Source organism: Pongo pygmaeus, chromosome 16 (genome assembly GCF_028885625.2).
Source record: "Pongo pygmaeus isolate AG05252 chromosome 16, NHGRI_mPonPyg2-v2.0_pri, whole genome shotgun sequence".
In the NCBI taxonomy this organism is placed as follows: Eukaryota; Metazoa; Chordata; class Mammalia; order Primates; family Hominidae; genus Pongo; species Pongo pygmaeus.
In genome coordinates this window covers 94,573,377-94,589,348 of record NC_072389.2, presented here as the reverse complement: position 1 = coordinate 94,589,348, position 15,972 = coordinate 94,573,377, and positions in this window count along the sequence as shown.

Sequence of the window (15,972 nt, the reverse complement as noted above, 5' to 3'; positions counted from 1 at the left end):
CTTGGCCAAGGGCATTCCAAAATGAAAGTGAAAAACTAGTTCAGCCCATGATGGGAAGCAGGAGTCAGACATGCCCTATTATACCCTCCGACCATTGCAATTCAGGCATCGCTGACCAGCATTAACATCAACACAGACCTTAAGACCGATAGAACAGTCTGATAATAACACTTTCTAAGTCTGATAAGAAACATTTACAATCTACTCTCTCTGAATCTGGACTGAACCAATGTACATCTTATATGTATTGATTAATATCTTATGCCTTCCTGAAATGTATAAAACCAAGCTGTAGCCCTATGACCTTGGGTACATGTTGTCAAGACCTCCTGAGGCTGTGTCACAGGCTCGGCCTTAACCTTGGCAAAACAAACTTCTAAACTGGTTGAGACCTGTCTCAGATAATTTTGGTTTACAGATCTGAGAGGAACTTGTCTGTTTACACTCTTGGGGTTCCATAAGGAAAAACAGAGGTTTCTCCCAAAAAGAAACCTGGCGCCTTCTCTGTTTTCTTAAAGGAATCCTAGGCTGTTAGGAACTATTTATGTCCTTCACGCAGCAGAGGGTGGTAAGAGGAAGGAGAGACAGGGAGAAGTAAATGGACAAAACAGAATTCAGTGGATTGAGAAGAAAAAAACCTTTTTCTCAAAAACCAAGAACCTAGGAGAGAAAAAAGTGTGTGTATATATATATATGCTTATATGTGTGTGTGTATATATATCTTAGATATTAGCTTTTAGTTAAGCTGACTTAACCATTGAGCTCTTAAAAAATCCTTTTAAATCTCCTATTATCATATTTTTGCTGGGAAAAACTGCTGATAGTTTGAAAGTAACACAAGTATCAAAGTAGAAAGGACTTGACTTAGGAACTAAACCCAGGCTGTCACCATGTAAAAAACAAGAGGCAGAATCATAGCTACAGAACTACAGCACGGACAGCTGCCATTGCTCTGTCAGTTTGGGCTTGGCTAGCAAAAGGTGGCCTTGTCATGTAAATAAAACTCCTCAGGTAGTCAAAATCTTCCCCTTCCCTTTCCCTTTCCCTTCTCTCTCTCTCTTTCTTTCATTCTCTCCTTCGTTCTTTCTCTCTCTCCCTCTCTCTTTCTTATTTTTTCTGTTTCTTTTTTTTTCAGCTGCAGGAATTTCACCAATTCGGAGACGTTGTTCCCCATAATTTGGAACTTTCCTTTGGATTTGACCAAGTCAGGTAGAGTTGGTCAAACCCAATGGGAAAAAGATGGAAACTGACTTCACCCCGGGCCTGGAAGCTGGGGGTGGTGGGGGGTGGTGAATAACTCCGCCCTTCTCAGGCCCAGTCTCCAGGTCAAGACCACTTGCGCCAGCGGCATGCCTCAGCAGGATAACAGAAGCAGGAAGCGAGCTAGCTGTCTGCAAGACAGGTACCCCCTGAAGACGGAGAGAGAGGCTGTCTGGGTACGGCGTAGCAGTTACATCAGACTGAGACACTTCCTGTTTACAGGAGACTATAAAATCTCTGCCCCATCCTCCTTCGGTGCTGAGCCATTTTAGGCCTCAGCCTGTCTGCCCCCAGGCGCTCCTTAAAACAGTGTGTTGCTCTACACCGCCTTGTGTTTGTTGGCGACTCTCGAGATTTGAACTGATACAAGAGCCATGCAGAAACGACAACACAAAACAAAAACAGAAAGAAACGAACAAAAATAAGCTAAGAGAAACAAACAATTGCACAGTTCATATGATTACTCAGCACTCTAATGGTAAGGAGAAATTAAGACCAGCTGGCTGTTAATCTTAACTTTTAGTCATTAAAAAGAATTTCCTGGCCGGGCCTGGTGGCTCACACCTGTAATGCCAGTACTTTGGGAGGCCAAGAGGGGCGGATCAGGAGGTCAGGAAATTGAGACCATCCTGGCTAACATGGTGAAACCCCGTCTCTACTAAAAATACAAAAAAATTAGCCAGGTGTAGTGTCAGGTGCCTGTAGTCCCAGCCACTCGGGAGGCTGAGGCAGGAGAACGGCATGAACCCGGGAAGTGGAGCTTGCAGTGAGCTGAGATTGCGCCACTGCACTCCAGCCTGGGCAACAGAGCAGCGAGACTCCATCTCAAAAAAAAAAAAAAAAATTTCCTAGAGAAAACCCCAATTCAGCTACTTACCTAAGAATGGGACCCAGGCTGAAAACTGCTCTCTACCATCCTAGAAGCAGGAGAAGACTCAAACTTGCCTTCCCTGTTGGAAATGAGCTGAGACTCCCAGAAAGGAGTTGCCTGCCCTCCATTATCATGGAAGCAGGAAAACTCACCTTCCTTGTTGGGAAGCAAGTAAAACTCCGGAAGAGGCATACAGCAAAATGAATCTTACATACAGCAAATGTGCCATAAATCCCTTCTCTGGGAGAGTTTCATGGTCTTGAAGAAGACAGAAGGCCCACTCATACATATATAGACAAACATTATCACACACTTTCCTATCTCCTATTTGTTCTCCTAAAAACTCCTTGTCTTTCTTAATAACCTATTTGTTTCAACAGAGTCTTGCTCTGTCGCCCAGGCTGGTATGCAGTGGTGTGATCTCAGCTCACTGCAACCTCCAGTTCCCGGGTTCAAGCGATTTTCCTGCCTCAGCCTCCCAAGTAACTGGGATTATGACTATGCGCCACCATCATGCCAAGCTAGTTTTTGTATTTTTAGTAGAGATGGGGCTTCACCATGTTGGTCAGGCTGGTCTTGAACCCCTGACCTCGTGATCTGCCCTCCTTGGCCTCCCAAAGTTTTGGGATTACAGGCGTGAGCCACCGCGCCCGGCCCAAAATAAATCTTAGATCTCAATCAACATTTGGATCACGGGTTCTATGGATGGGGGAAGGTCCCAGGCCTTAGGGAATTGTCCTATTGGTTTGAGCAATCAAGATAGCCCAAGCTGGTGCCAAGCAGTGAAAGGAGATTTGTCAAACATCTGGGCCATTGCCACTCAGAGTCCCTTCTGTTGGTTGCCAACTTGTAAACCGAAAAGTATCTGAGACAGGTCTCAATCAATTTAAGGACATGTTCTTAATCTTGGAAAAATAAACTTGTAAGTTAATTGAGACCCATCTCAGATACTTTTTGGTTTACAGGGAGAACATCCTCGCAGAGCTGAGTGGGGAAAACAGGTTCTGCCTTCTCCTTGTGTCTGCCCTCATGGGAACACCCCCATTTCCACAGCATAGGCTGCCGTTTTACAGCTGATGGTTTTCACATCTATCTGTAGGGATCAACTCACTGCAATCCCTGACTCTCTGGTTCAAGGGATTCTCCTGTCTCAGCTTCCTGAGTAGCTGGGATTACAGACACACACCACCATGCCCAGCTAATTTTTGTATTTTTAGTAGAGACTGGATTTCACCACATTGGCCCGGATGGTCTCGATCTCCTGACCTCGTGATCCACCGGCCTAGGCCTCCCAAACTGCTGGGATTATAGGTGTGAGCTACTATGCCTGGCCACTCCTTGGAGCTTTATTTTCAACTGCCTAGATGGCGTAAGCACCTCAACTTTACATGCCCAAATGCTGAGATCAAGGGAAGAATGAACTTCCCCCTCTTTCCCACCTCCAGATAGTGGCATAGGAGAAGAGCCAGCCCCCACCCACTAGCCCATGAATGCAATTGTGCCTTTACAAGTGGTAATTTCAAAGCTTCTGCTGTTTCTTTGTGTGTGTAGCTAACAGCAGCCTTTAAGAAGTCTTGGCTCAACCTGGGACCCTTTCTTGTTCCTGGCAAGCCCTAGGGTGAGTGAAGTATTAGCTGAGGATTAGAGAGGTTGCCTTACAAACTACAGGGCTCTTACAAATGGTTTCCTTTCCTTTTTAAGGGTTAAGCGGTACTATTTCTGAGAAGGAAAGTTTGCCCTTTGGACATAGGTGGGTGTTTGATTCAGCAAATATGAGCTGGATTATCAGAAAAATGAAGACGCTTTTCTGCAACTCACTTTGCTTGTAAGATTTTGAAGGGGTCTGGACTTGATGCACCAAAGCTCATGTGACCAAAGGCCACCACACTCCCTGGCAGGAGCCCCACAGGCATTAATCTAGATTCTAGAACTTAGACTTGAGGGTGTACTGGGAAATGAATCTGGCTCATGACCCATGCCTCAGACAGTTCCTCTTCTAAGGTTAAGGTACACTTGGAGAGTGAGGACAGGAGGGGGACAAGGCTAAGAACTGGGACACCATGAACGACCCTGTGAGAAGCGTTTATTGTTTGAGGATAAAGAAGTTGGCAGTTCTAGATGAGGGTCTTAGGGGGTCCAGGCCCTGTTGAGAACTGGAGGGTAAAACAAGATTCAGTACAAATGCTGTTGGGAAGAAAAAACTTTTCTTCTACCCTCTTATGTTCAATACCTGGGGACATGCACATTAAACTAACAAAAGACAGATTAGCAAGAGAAGAGTTTATTCATGCTGGCAATGTACATACATGCAGAAAATTCTCAGTAATGAGTAACTCAAAGGGGTGGTTAGAAGCAGGGGCTTATACATCTCATTTAGTAGAGGAAAGAAAGGAGGGAGAAAAGTCTCCAATAGGAGGAACAAATAGGTTTCTTTAGGAAAGACAAGGAGTTTTTAGGAGAACAAACAGGAGATAAGAAAGTGTGTGATAATGTTTGTCTATATATGTATGAGTGGGCCTTCTGTCTTCTTCAAGACCATAAAACTCTCCCAGAGAAGGGATTTATGGTACATTTACTCTTTTAAAAAAAATTTTTGTTTGAAACAGGGTCTCACTTTGTCACTCAGGCTGGAGTGCAGTGGTGTGATCTCGGCTTGCTGCAGCATCCATCTCTTGGATTCAAGTGATCCTCCTGCATCAGCTTCCCAAGTAGCTGGGACTGCAAACATGCACCCAGCTAATTTTTATACTTTTTGTACAGACTCAGTTTCACCATATTGCCCAGTTTGGTCTCAAACTCCTGAGCTCAAGCAATCTGCCTGCCTTCCCCTCCCAAAGTGCTAGGATTACAGGCGTGAGCCACCATGCCTAGCCTGGATTTACTCTTAATTTCTTTCCTGGGAGCAGACCTGCCACCAGAGGGAATTTACATCAGTCTTCATTTCTCAGAAGTTTCTGCTTTTAATCAGATAAAGGAAGCTATGAGAGGCTTCTTTCTGCATCTGTTGAATTTCAGGTGTCTTCAGTTTAAAATAATCTTTAGGTATACTCTAGGGTTCCAAGTTATTCTCCACCCCACGTGGCTTGGTAGTTGCTCAATAAATGTTTTTAATGAATGAATGAACACAGTAGGGGTTAGGTAAGGAGGCTATTGTTTGATGGCCAAGCATGTGGCCCAGGGATTTGTACTGTTGCAGGAAGTCAGGGACCCTGAATAGAGGGACTGGCTGAAGCCATGGCAGAAGAACATAAATTGTGAAGATTTCATGGACATTTATTAGTTCCCCAAATTAATACTTTCATAATTTCTTATTCCTGTCTTTACTGCAATCTCTGAACATAAATTGTGAAGATTTCATGGACATTTATCACTTCCCCAATCAATACTCTTACAATTTCCTATGCCTGTCTTTACTTTAATCTCTTAATCCCATCATCTTTGTAAGCTGAGGATGTATTTCTCCTCAGGATCCTGTGATGATTGTGTTATCTGCACAAATTGTTTGTAGGGCATGTGTGTTTGAACAATATGAAATCTGGACCTCCAAAAGGAAAAAGATGGTTGCGATTTTCAGAGAACAAGGGAGATAACCATTGGGCCTGACTGCCTGAGGGGCCGGACAGAACAGAATCATATTTCTCTTCTTACAAAAGCAAACAGGAGAAATATCGCTGAATTCTTTTTCTCAGCAAAGAACAGCCCTGAGAAAGACAACGCATTCCTAGGGGGCAGTCTCTAGAATGGCCGCTATAGAAGTGTCTGTCTTATACGGGTGTAGATAAGGGATGAAATAAGCCCCGGTCTCTTGTAGCGCCCTCAGGCTTATTAGGATGAGGAAATTCCTGCGTAGTAAATTTCAGACCGGTTGTCTGCTCTCAAACCCTGTCTCCTGATAAGATGTTATCAATAACAATGCGTGCCCAGTGGGACATGAAACTTCATCAGCAATTCTAATTTCGCCCTGGTCCTGTGATCTCACTCTGCCCCCATTTGCCTTGTGATATTTTATTGCCCTTGAAGCACGTGGTCTCTGTGACCCACACCCTATTTGTACACCCCTCCCCTTTTCAAATCCATAATAAAAATTTGCTGATTTTGCAGCTTGGGGGACATCATGGAACTTGCTGACATGTGATATCTCCCCCGGACACCAAGCTTTAAAATTTCTGTCTTTTGTACTCTTTCCCTTTATATCTCAGACTGGCTGACACTTAGGGAAAATAGAAAAGAACCTACGTTGAAATACTGGGGGCTGGTTCCCCTGATATGGACTGCAGATGAAGTCTAAATTTCCCCCTTTGGTGGGGGGGTTGTCCCATACAGCCAAGCTGGGACCCCACTCGACTCGGTGGTATATCTGAAAAGTGGCAGAGGCTGGGTCAACCAACTCTTTCACTTGGCGACTCCATCATTCTTGACATCTGCTAGGACTCAGGAGTTGAGTTCTAAAAGGCTTTGAGGCCAGAGCTATAGAGCAGTAGGTTTGGAGCAAGGAGTCAGAAATTTTAAGTTGCTGCTCAGTTCATTGACATGGTTGACTTTTTCTTGGATAAAATGGGAAAATAAGTGTCTGACAAGTTCTCCTGGGCTGCTGGCTTGAAAAGGGGAACAGTGGGTGGGAGAAAGAGGGCATTCAGCTCCTAAACAGGTCAGGTATCTTTGCATTGGAAAGGCCCCCATGCTGGGCCAGGCATGGTGGCTCATGCCTGTAATCCCAGCACTTTGGGAGGCTGAGGAGGGTGGATCACCTTAGGACAGGAATTCAAGATCAGCCTGGCCAACATGGTGAAATCCCATCTCTACTAAAAATACAAAAATTAGCCAGGCATGGTGGCAGGTGCCTGTAATCCCAGCTACTTGGGAGGCTGAGGCAGGAGAATTGCTTGAACCTGGGAGGTGGAGGTTGCAGTGAGCCTAGATTGCACCACTGCACTGTAACTTGGGTGACAGAGCGAGGTCTCAAAAAAAAAAAAAGAAAAAAAAGGCCCCCATGGCTTAAAGAGAGGCATTTCCAGTTGAGGGATGAAGAAGGAGGGAGGTATTGGAGAGGCTGGGTGTTGGGTAGGGATTAGCCAGCAACAAATCTTCCTGGACTTGTGGTTCACTGCCTACCCCTCAACCCTGCCCATTCTGGGGCTCTTGCTCTTGGGTTTGATTTCCAACAAAGAACTTGATGTTCTTCCGGAAATGGCCTTACCGTGGACTCTGGCATGAGATGAGTTGTCCAGATGTCCAGCTGGCTCAGTTAGAAAGGTTTTGAGCAGAGCCCTATAAAAATAAATCTTTCTAATGTATTTCTTCCACGTCCTTCTTATTCTGCAACTAAATACCCAACTCAGGCCTGAGTGTGTTCCTTTATCCACAGGAGATTCAGGCTCCTAGAACTGTTCTGGGCCAATAGATGCCACTGATCATCTGGGAAAGAGGAGAGGAAATGACCTTTAATCAATGAAATAAATGTATCTGAGCAACAGCTCAGCAAAGGTCATCAGCCAGATAAGATGTGAAACTGGGGCTCAAATCCAAATCTCAGGCTCTAAATCTTTCTGTACAACACCCAGCTGCCTGTCTCCAAATAGCAGACACACTGGGTGAGAAGACATACCAAGGCACCACCCAACTGTGAATAGGAGACCACTGGCTGCTTCCAAGTGTCAGGGCTGCAGGATTTCAAAGAAGGAAACTAGTCAGACTGGAGGGAGTGGCCAGAGGAATTCAGTGGAGGACAGTAGTCAACAGAAACCCAACTGAACTATGGAAATCACATCAAGGAGCCTCAGAATTTGACCCACCCATTTGGTTTCAGTGAGAAAACACGTTTACATTTTTAAACTGAAGGCATATTTATTCCCCAGCACTGGCCTCTGGCCCTTGGCCTCTGGATTAGAAACAAAAGGCGGTTGTTTGGTCCCTGGACTGGGATGTTTGCTCAGATTGTGATGTATGCTCAGAGCATCTGGTTTGGGATAGGGGGGTGTGCATTTGGAGGGTGTGAGTGTGGGGCTGCCATCCTGTTCTACTCAAGCTCATGTGATGCCTGTGTTGGAGAATGCTGGAAAGTGGAGGAGGAAGAGCTGGCCTGGAGAACCTCTTCCCTCCTTTCCATATCGATGGAGTTAGGCAGCATTGACAAATACTTGTAAGCCCACACCTTAGAGAAAATGTCACTTGGCCCCATGATCCCTCTCACTGTCCTGACGCATGCCTTTTGCTTAAATTCCTCCAATCACAGGGAGTCACCCCCGACAAGAGCAGTTCACCCTGCTTTGGAGAGCACTTCCTTTCCTGTATACATCTGCTGTTCTGTTGTCTCCACACTTGGCTTCCCGTTCTTCCATGAGGGATAGTCATTCTATTCATTCAACAAATATCCAAATATCCTTTTTCTTCTTTTCTTTTCTTTTTTTTTTTTGTTTTTTGTTTTTTGTTTTTTGCTCTCTTGCTCTGTCACCTAGGCTGGAGTGTAATGTCACGGTCTTGGCTCACTGCAATCTCCACCCCCCGAGTTCAAGTAATTATCCTGCCTCAGCCTCCCAAGTAACTAGGATTACAGGTGCGCATCACCTTGCCTGGCTAATTTTTTTTAATTTTTAGTAGAGACTGGGTTTCACCTTGTTGGCCAGGTTAGTCTCAAACTCCTGACCTCAGGTGATTCTCTGGCCTTGGCCTCCCAAAGTGCTGGGATTACACCATGCCTGGCTCATTCAACAAATATCTTAGAGGTACTTCTGTCATGCTGGGCCCCACGTCCAGTCTTGGAGATAAGGAGCTCACCTGGCAAGGATAGATAGGTAACAGGCAACTTATTTCAATATAGGCACCATCATCCACTTAGTGTTTCAGGCCAGAACCTGGGTAGCATCCTTGATTCCTGTATACCTAACCCCACACATCCTACCCACCAGCAAGTCTTGTTGGTTCTATTTCCAAAATACATAGGGTATTCTTCCTCTTTCTTCCAACTCCACTCCTTTACTCCTGGCCCAAACGACCCTTGTTTCTCTTCTGGACCACTGTAGTAGCCTCCTAATTGGCTTTTGGGCTTCTCCCCCGTCTCCATAGAACCCATTCTTCACATAGCAGCCAGAACCACCTTTTAAAAATATTGGCACTCTCCTCCTTAAAGTCCTTTAATAGAATTTAAAAAAATGTAAACTTTGTATGAAGTTCAACATATCTTCAAAACATGACACGAATCACAAATATACACCCTGGTGAATTTTCACAAAGTGAATACACCCATGTAGCTAGCCCTTAGAACTGGAATGTTTCCAGCCTCCCGATCCCCGAGGAGCCCCACTTGTACTTCTATATCACTAGTTTTCCACCAAGATTAACCACTATTTTGACTTCTAAACCATTGATTACTCTTGCCTGCCTCTGACCTTTGTATACATGGAACCACAGAACACGTCCTCTTTTGTGTCTGGTTTCTTTTGCTCAACATTCTGTTTATTGAGTTAATGGTAAACAATGTGGATTTGATTGTATGTGTAAAACAAAAACAAAACAAAACAACACATAAAATCCACTGGAGGGGTACAAACATTTTGGAACACTGGCAGCATCTACTCGGCTGAGTATGTGTGTGCCTTATGATTCAGCAATTCCTAGGTAACCACTCAACAGATATGTAGGCATATGCTCACCAAAAGACATGTACAAGAATGTTACAGGCCTAGGCTAGAAACCACCAGGTAGGCGTTATTATTACTCCATGTTACAGGTTAGGAAACTGAGGCTCAGACAGAGATTGAGTGAGGAACTTGCCTAAGATCACCTGCTTGGTATATGGCAAAGCCAGCCTTCAAACCCAGGCTGACAAAGTCCTGCCAGGGCTGGCCCTTGTCTGACTCCATGCCTCTTGGGTTCTACTCTCCTGCCCTCGTTCTCTTGGTCAATCAGCCAGGCTTGTGCCTTTCTCAAGGCATTTTTTTGTTTTTATTTTTGTTTTTTATTTTTTTGAGACGGAGTTTTGCATTGTTGCCCAGGCTGGAGTGCAGTGGCACTATCTCGGCTCACTGCAACCTCTGCCTCCTGGGTTCAAGCAAGCATGTCTGGTTAATTTTTGTAGTTTTAGTAGAGACAGGATTTCACCATGTTGGCCGGGCTGGTCTCGAACTCCTGACCTCAAATGATCTACCTTCCTCAGCTTCCCAAAGTGCTGGGATTACAGGCGTGAGCCACCGCGCCCGGCCGCATCTTTCTATATTCCTTTTTATTTCAGTAATTTTCTTTCAGCATATTTGCCCAAAGCTGAATACTTGTGTAACTGCCCAAGAGCCTTGCCCACTGCCTAGATAAAGCCAATTCATCAAGAAAGGGGAATTGCAATAGATAGCCAAAGAGTAATTCCTGCAGAGCCAGCTGTGCCGGAGACTGGAGTTTTATTATCACTCAAATTAGTCTTCCCAAGTATTCAGGGAACAGAGTTTTTAAGGATAACTTGGTGGGTGGGGGGATGCCAGTGAGCCAGGAGTGCTGATTGGCCAGGGATGAAATCACAGGGAGTTGTGGCTGTCTTTTTGTGCTGAGTCAGTTCCTGGGTGGGAGCCACATGATCAGATGAGCCAGTTTATTGATCTGGGTGGTGCCAGCTGATCCATTCAGTGCAGGGTCTGCAAAATATCTCAAGCACTGATCTTAGGAGCAGTTTAGGGAGGGTCAGAATCTTGCAGCCTCCAGCTGCATGACTCCTTAACCATAATTTCAAATCTTGTGGCTAATGTTAATCCTACAAAGGCAATCTAGTCCCAGGCAAGAATGAGGTCTGCTTTGGGAAAGGGCTGTTACTGTCTTTGCTTAAACTGTAAACTAAGTTTCTCCCAAAGTTAGTTCAGCCTATGCCCAGGAGCGAACAAAGACAGCCTGGAGGTTAGAAGTAAGATGGAGTCAGTTAAGTTAGATCTCTTCCACTGTCTCAGTCATAATTTTGCAAAGGTGGTTTCCATCCCTCCCTTTGGGTTTTATAACACCTTAGTCTTAAGGTGTAGGCTATGAAGATGGGAAAAGGCCGTTGATTGCTCTGGCTTCTTTCTGCTGACAGGGAATGTAGTGGGAATGGGAGTGAACCCCAAGGTGAGAAGAATGGAACTACTTTGCAATTGTCTGTGTGTACTCATGCAGGCCTGGTTGAGCTTCCAAGGCTTGCATGGCAAAAACATTAGTACTCTCATCTATAGCTTTACTACACTGTTTAAGTGAACAGCCTACTATAAGGTAAATAATAAGTCCTAGGATGAAGAGTACAATTCCAAATTCTAAAAGCAAAGATTTGAAAACATTAGTTTGGGGACTTCTAACCCGTAAAGAATTTAGAATTCAGTCTAAACTGCAGAAAAAACCTCAAGAACAGCTAACAGGGTACTATAGTTTTTCTTTTGAAGCGTAATTTTTCTCTCTCCAGTCCCCATTTTTATTAAAAACCTATTATGATGGAACTGATTTGTTTATAAAATAAACTTTAGCCTTACTGTACTCAGCCTGATTATTTGCATAAAGAGAAGCAAAAATAATTATTTTCCACTTAGGCTTTTAAAAATTGGCTTTGATAGAACGCTGTTCCATGAGGAATCTCAGATAAGACTTTTTAATAGCTGAGCCCAGCCATGGGTTTGTACTCTCAAATACCTATGAGTTGGGCAAATTCCTCTCCTCTTGGGGTCCTAAGATAACTTGGGGTTCCTGGGCCAGTTAAAAAGTAACATTCTTTACTTATCACAGGTCAGGAACCCTGTACAGGGACTCTATTGTGGACAGGGCATGAGGCCAGATGCCCTAATGAGCTTTAATTGGCTTTGTAAGTCAACTTTGATTCTTTAAAGGAGGCATGCCATTCCAGTCAAAGCCTTCATAAAATAACCAATTTCTCCAATTGTGTCCTGTTACAAAAGAAAACAGATTCTTATTGCACTTATGCAATTAACTATACTGCTATAAATTGAGAATACTCACAAATAGTTTCCAAATGCTGGAGATTTAGAGAGGAATAAATATGCTCCAAATTTTGTTCAAAGGAGTATATTTTACTCACTTGTTGAAAGTTGCAAATAGCTTTAAAGAAATAAGTTCTCTTGACTCTGAAAACAAAAGGCTTAGCAATATTTAACACATTAGCTCTCCCTGAGAGTCCTAGAAGTTTGTTTTCTTCCTCTATTCCAATAGCACAATTTTAAAACTTATCTGAGACCTGCACTGAGAGTCGTATATCTGATTATAAACTGCGTTTTGAAAAGGACCAAAGTAGGCTGGGTATGGTGGCTCATGCCTGTAATCCCAGCATTTTGGGAGGCTGAGGAATGTGGATCATGATTTCTGGAGTTCAAGACCAGCCTGGCCAAGATGGTGAAACCCCGTCTCTACTAAATATAAAAAAATTAGCTGGGCTTGGTGGCGGGCACCTGTAATCCCAGCTACTTGAGAGGCTGAGGGAGAGAACTGCTTGAACCTGGGAGGCGGAGGTTGCAGTGTGTCGAGATTGCACCACTGCATTCCAGCCTGGGCGACAGAGTGAGATTCCATCTCAAAAAAAAAAAAAAAAAAGGAAAGTAAAGAAAAGGACCAAAGTAAGACAAAAGATCTGTGGATGACAAAAGTCTATAGCCACTATTAAAGCTACAATTGACTAGGAATTTTGGTTACTTCTGTGGCATACAACAATTTTACCTAACAATTGTAATTATTGATAATGTATGCTAAATTATCTCAACATTATAGAAGTTTCTCATAATTTTGGAACACATACCAATAGCATATTTAAACAAATACAGTCCAAAGAAAATGAAACACCATTCACTCTTCTACTTGAAAGGTTTTTTCTATTCTAATGTCACAATCGCCCAGAGTTATTAATCAGAAATCTGCATTTAGGAACACCTGTTAAATTTTATAGTTGATTATAAAATCATCTTTTAAAGAGGACCAAAGTGAGACAACAGTTGTCTGTGGATGACAAAAACATTTTAGGGCAGCCACAGTTAAAGGCACAATTGACAAGGAAATTTACCTCTGTGGCACACAGTCATTTAACATAATAATTATAATTATTACTGATAAAACATACCAAGTCATATTAGACTTACAGCAGTTTTACATAATTTTGGAACATATACCAACAACAAATTTACACAAATATAGACCAAAGAAAGCCAAACACCATTTCATATTTGACAATGCTTCCTGTATGATTTTTGTACCAAATAAGCCAAATGTCATTTTTGAACTTTAGAGGACCTAATATCTAAAATACTGGGCTAGAAAGAGACATAATCTATAATTTGATTTTGGAAAGTTTGTTAAATATCAAAGGCTTAAAACACTGGATATCACAAAAGAGAATCCCAGGTCACTATAAATTATTCATTTGCCCAAAATGATAACTCCAAAAAAAAGTTTTAAAAAGAAAGACTTTACTCTGATAGAGGAGACTTAGCTTTCCAAACAAGACCCAATAAAGATAGTATGAGGCTAACTAAATTTGTGTCTTCTCTCTTTTCCTTTTTTTCTCTGCCATTTACCCAAAGGAGAAATCAAAACCATTTCATTATCTTTTATCATTATATAAAAATCATTTTCAAAAGAGAAAACCAAATTTCATGTTTGCTTTAGTGCATCTTTAATGTTAAGGCTAGTTTCTTAAATAAAATTTTATATCTCTATTCAGTTGTAATTAGTTTGACCATAAGGTAAGGTTTTCTAGAACCCTTTACAATTTTCCATCAAACAGCAGATCAATTTTCTAAGAAAACCATGTTATTCGGACACATGGGTCCAAATTCTGGTCCCAAAACAGTATCATTTTAAAGTTTTAACCTGTAGAAAAAAAGCTAAATAATTTATTTTAAATCTCAGCCAACTTGTTTATACCCACAGAATTTTTTAATAAGATTAACCATTTACTAACCCTTTTCACTTTGCGTAAACCTTCAGTTTTGTTCCATTACTCTTTTAGGTTAAGACAATCTTTATTTTATTTTATTTTATTTTATTTTTTGAGATAGAGTTTTGCTCTTGTTGCTCAGGCTGGAGTGCAGTGGCATGGTCTCAGCTCACCACAACCTCCACCTCCCAGGTTCAAGTGATTCTGCTGCCTCAGCCTACCAAGTAGCTGGGATTACAGGCACGCGCCACCACAGTCGGCTAATTTTGTATTTTTAGTAGAGACGGGGTTTCTCCATGTTGGTCAGGCTGGCCTTGAACTCCTGACCTCAGGTGATCTGCCCGCCTAGGCCTCCCAAAGTGCTGGGATTACAGGCATGAGCCACTGCACCCAACAAGACAATCTTTAAAACCCTCTGAACCAGACAAAATTATATTCCCTTTAACAAAGCAATATTCCCATACCTTCTTATAATCTTTTACCAAAAACACATTTCCTACACAGCTTGTATGTAAAACTGTTTCTCCAGTGGTCTCAATTACATGTTACAATGTTAACTCTTAGCAACTTCTATTTTTAGTCAGAAGCTTGATAAGTAAGCAATTTTAATTATGTACTAGGGGTGGAGCCTAGGACATCAGACAGAAATGAAAATAAGGCCTGACTCTTTAGCATAGCTAGCGGGCATGGCTCTCCATATGTCCCCAGGCCTTATCTATCACCTAATGCTCCAAAGTAGGTAAATTGAACAATTTTCAAAAGTCAAAGAAACAGTTTGACCTTAAAGCATTTAGCAAATCTGATATCTGACCTTAATCTGGACCAAATATCTACGTTTTCAAGACCTTTTATTTTACCAATAATCTTTTTTTTTTTTTTTTTGAGATGGAATCTTGGCTTGTGGCCCAGGCTAGAGTGCAATGGCACAATCTTGGCTCACTACAACCTCCGCCTCCCGAGTAGCTGGGATTACAGGCATGCACCACCATGCCCAGCTAATTTTTTTTATGTTTAGTAGAGAGGGTGCTGAGACCAGCTCAGTCGGGGAGACCCTAACCCAGTGGCACTAGAGAAATTAAAGACACACACACAGAAATATAGAGGTGTGAAGTGGGAAATCAGGGGTCTCACAGCCTTCAGAGCTGAGAGTCCCGAACAGAGAGATTTACCCACGTATTTGTTAACAGCAAGCCAGTCATTAGCATTGTTTCTATAGATATTAAATTAACTAAGAGTATCCCTTATGGGAAACGAAGGGATGGGCCGAATTAAAGGAATAGGTTGGGCTAGTTATCTGCAGCGGGAGCATGTCCTTAAGGCACAGATCGCTCATGCTATTGTTTGTGGCTTAAGAATGCCTTTAAGCAATTTTCCGCCCTGGGCAGGCCAGGTGTTCCTTGCCCTCATTCCAGGAAACCCACAACCTTCCAGCGTGGGCTTTATGGCCATCATGAACATGTCACGGTGCTGCAGAGATTTTGTTTATGGCCAGTTTTGGGGCCAGTTTATGGCCAGATTTTGGGGGCTTGTTCCCAACAAGATGGGGTTTCACCATGTTGGCCATGCTGGTCTCGAATCCCTGACCTTGTGATCCACCCATCTCAGCCTCCCAAAGTCCTGGGATTACAGACATTATCAATAATCTTTAAAACTGTCTTTATTTCCAAAAGATTACTAACATCACATGAACAAAAAGGCATTACAATTTCCATTTTTGTGACAAAATATTTAAGCCCTTATTTTTCTAAGCCAAATAATCAGAGCTCTTTTACATATAATCATCACGCACAACACATATAAATACAGACAGAAGATTCGGCACTTGTAAGATTTTGCATTTGCCAGTTTCTTAATTGGATTACTGGCTTCAGGGTGGAGGCTGTGGAGGAACAGGGCTAGGAAAGCATGCGTTTCTAGGGTCAAATAAGCAGCAAATAAGTAGCTGAAGACAAAGACAGATCCC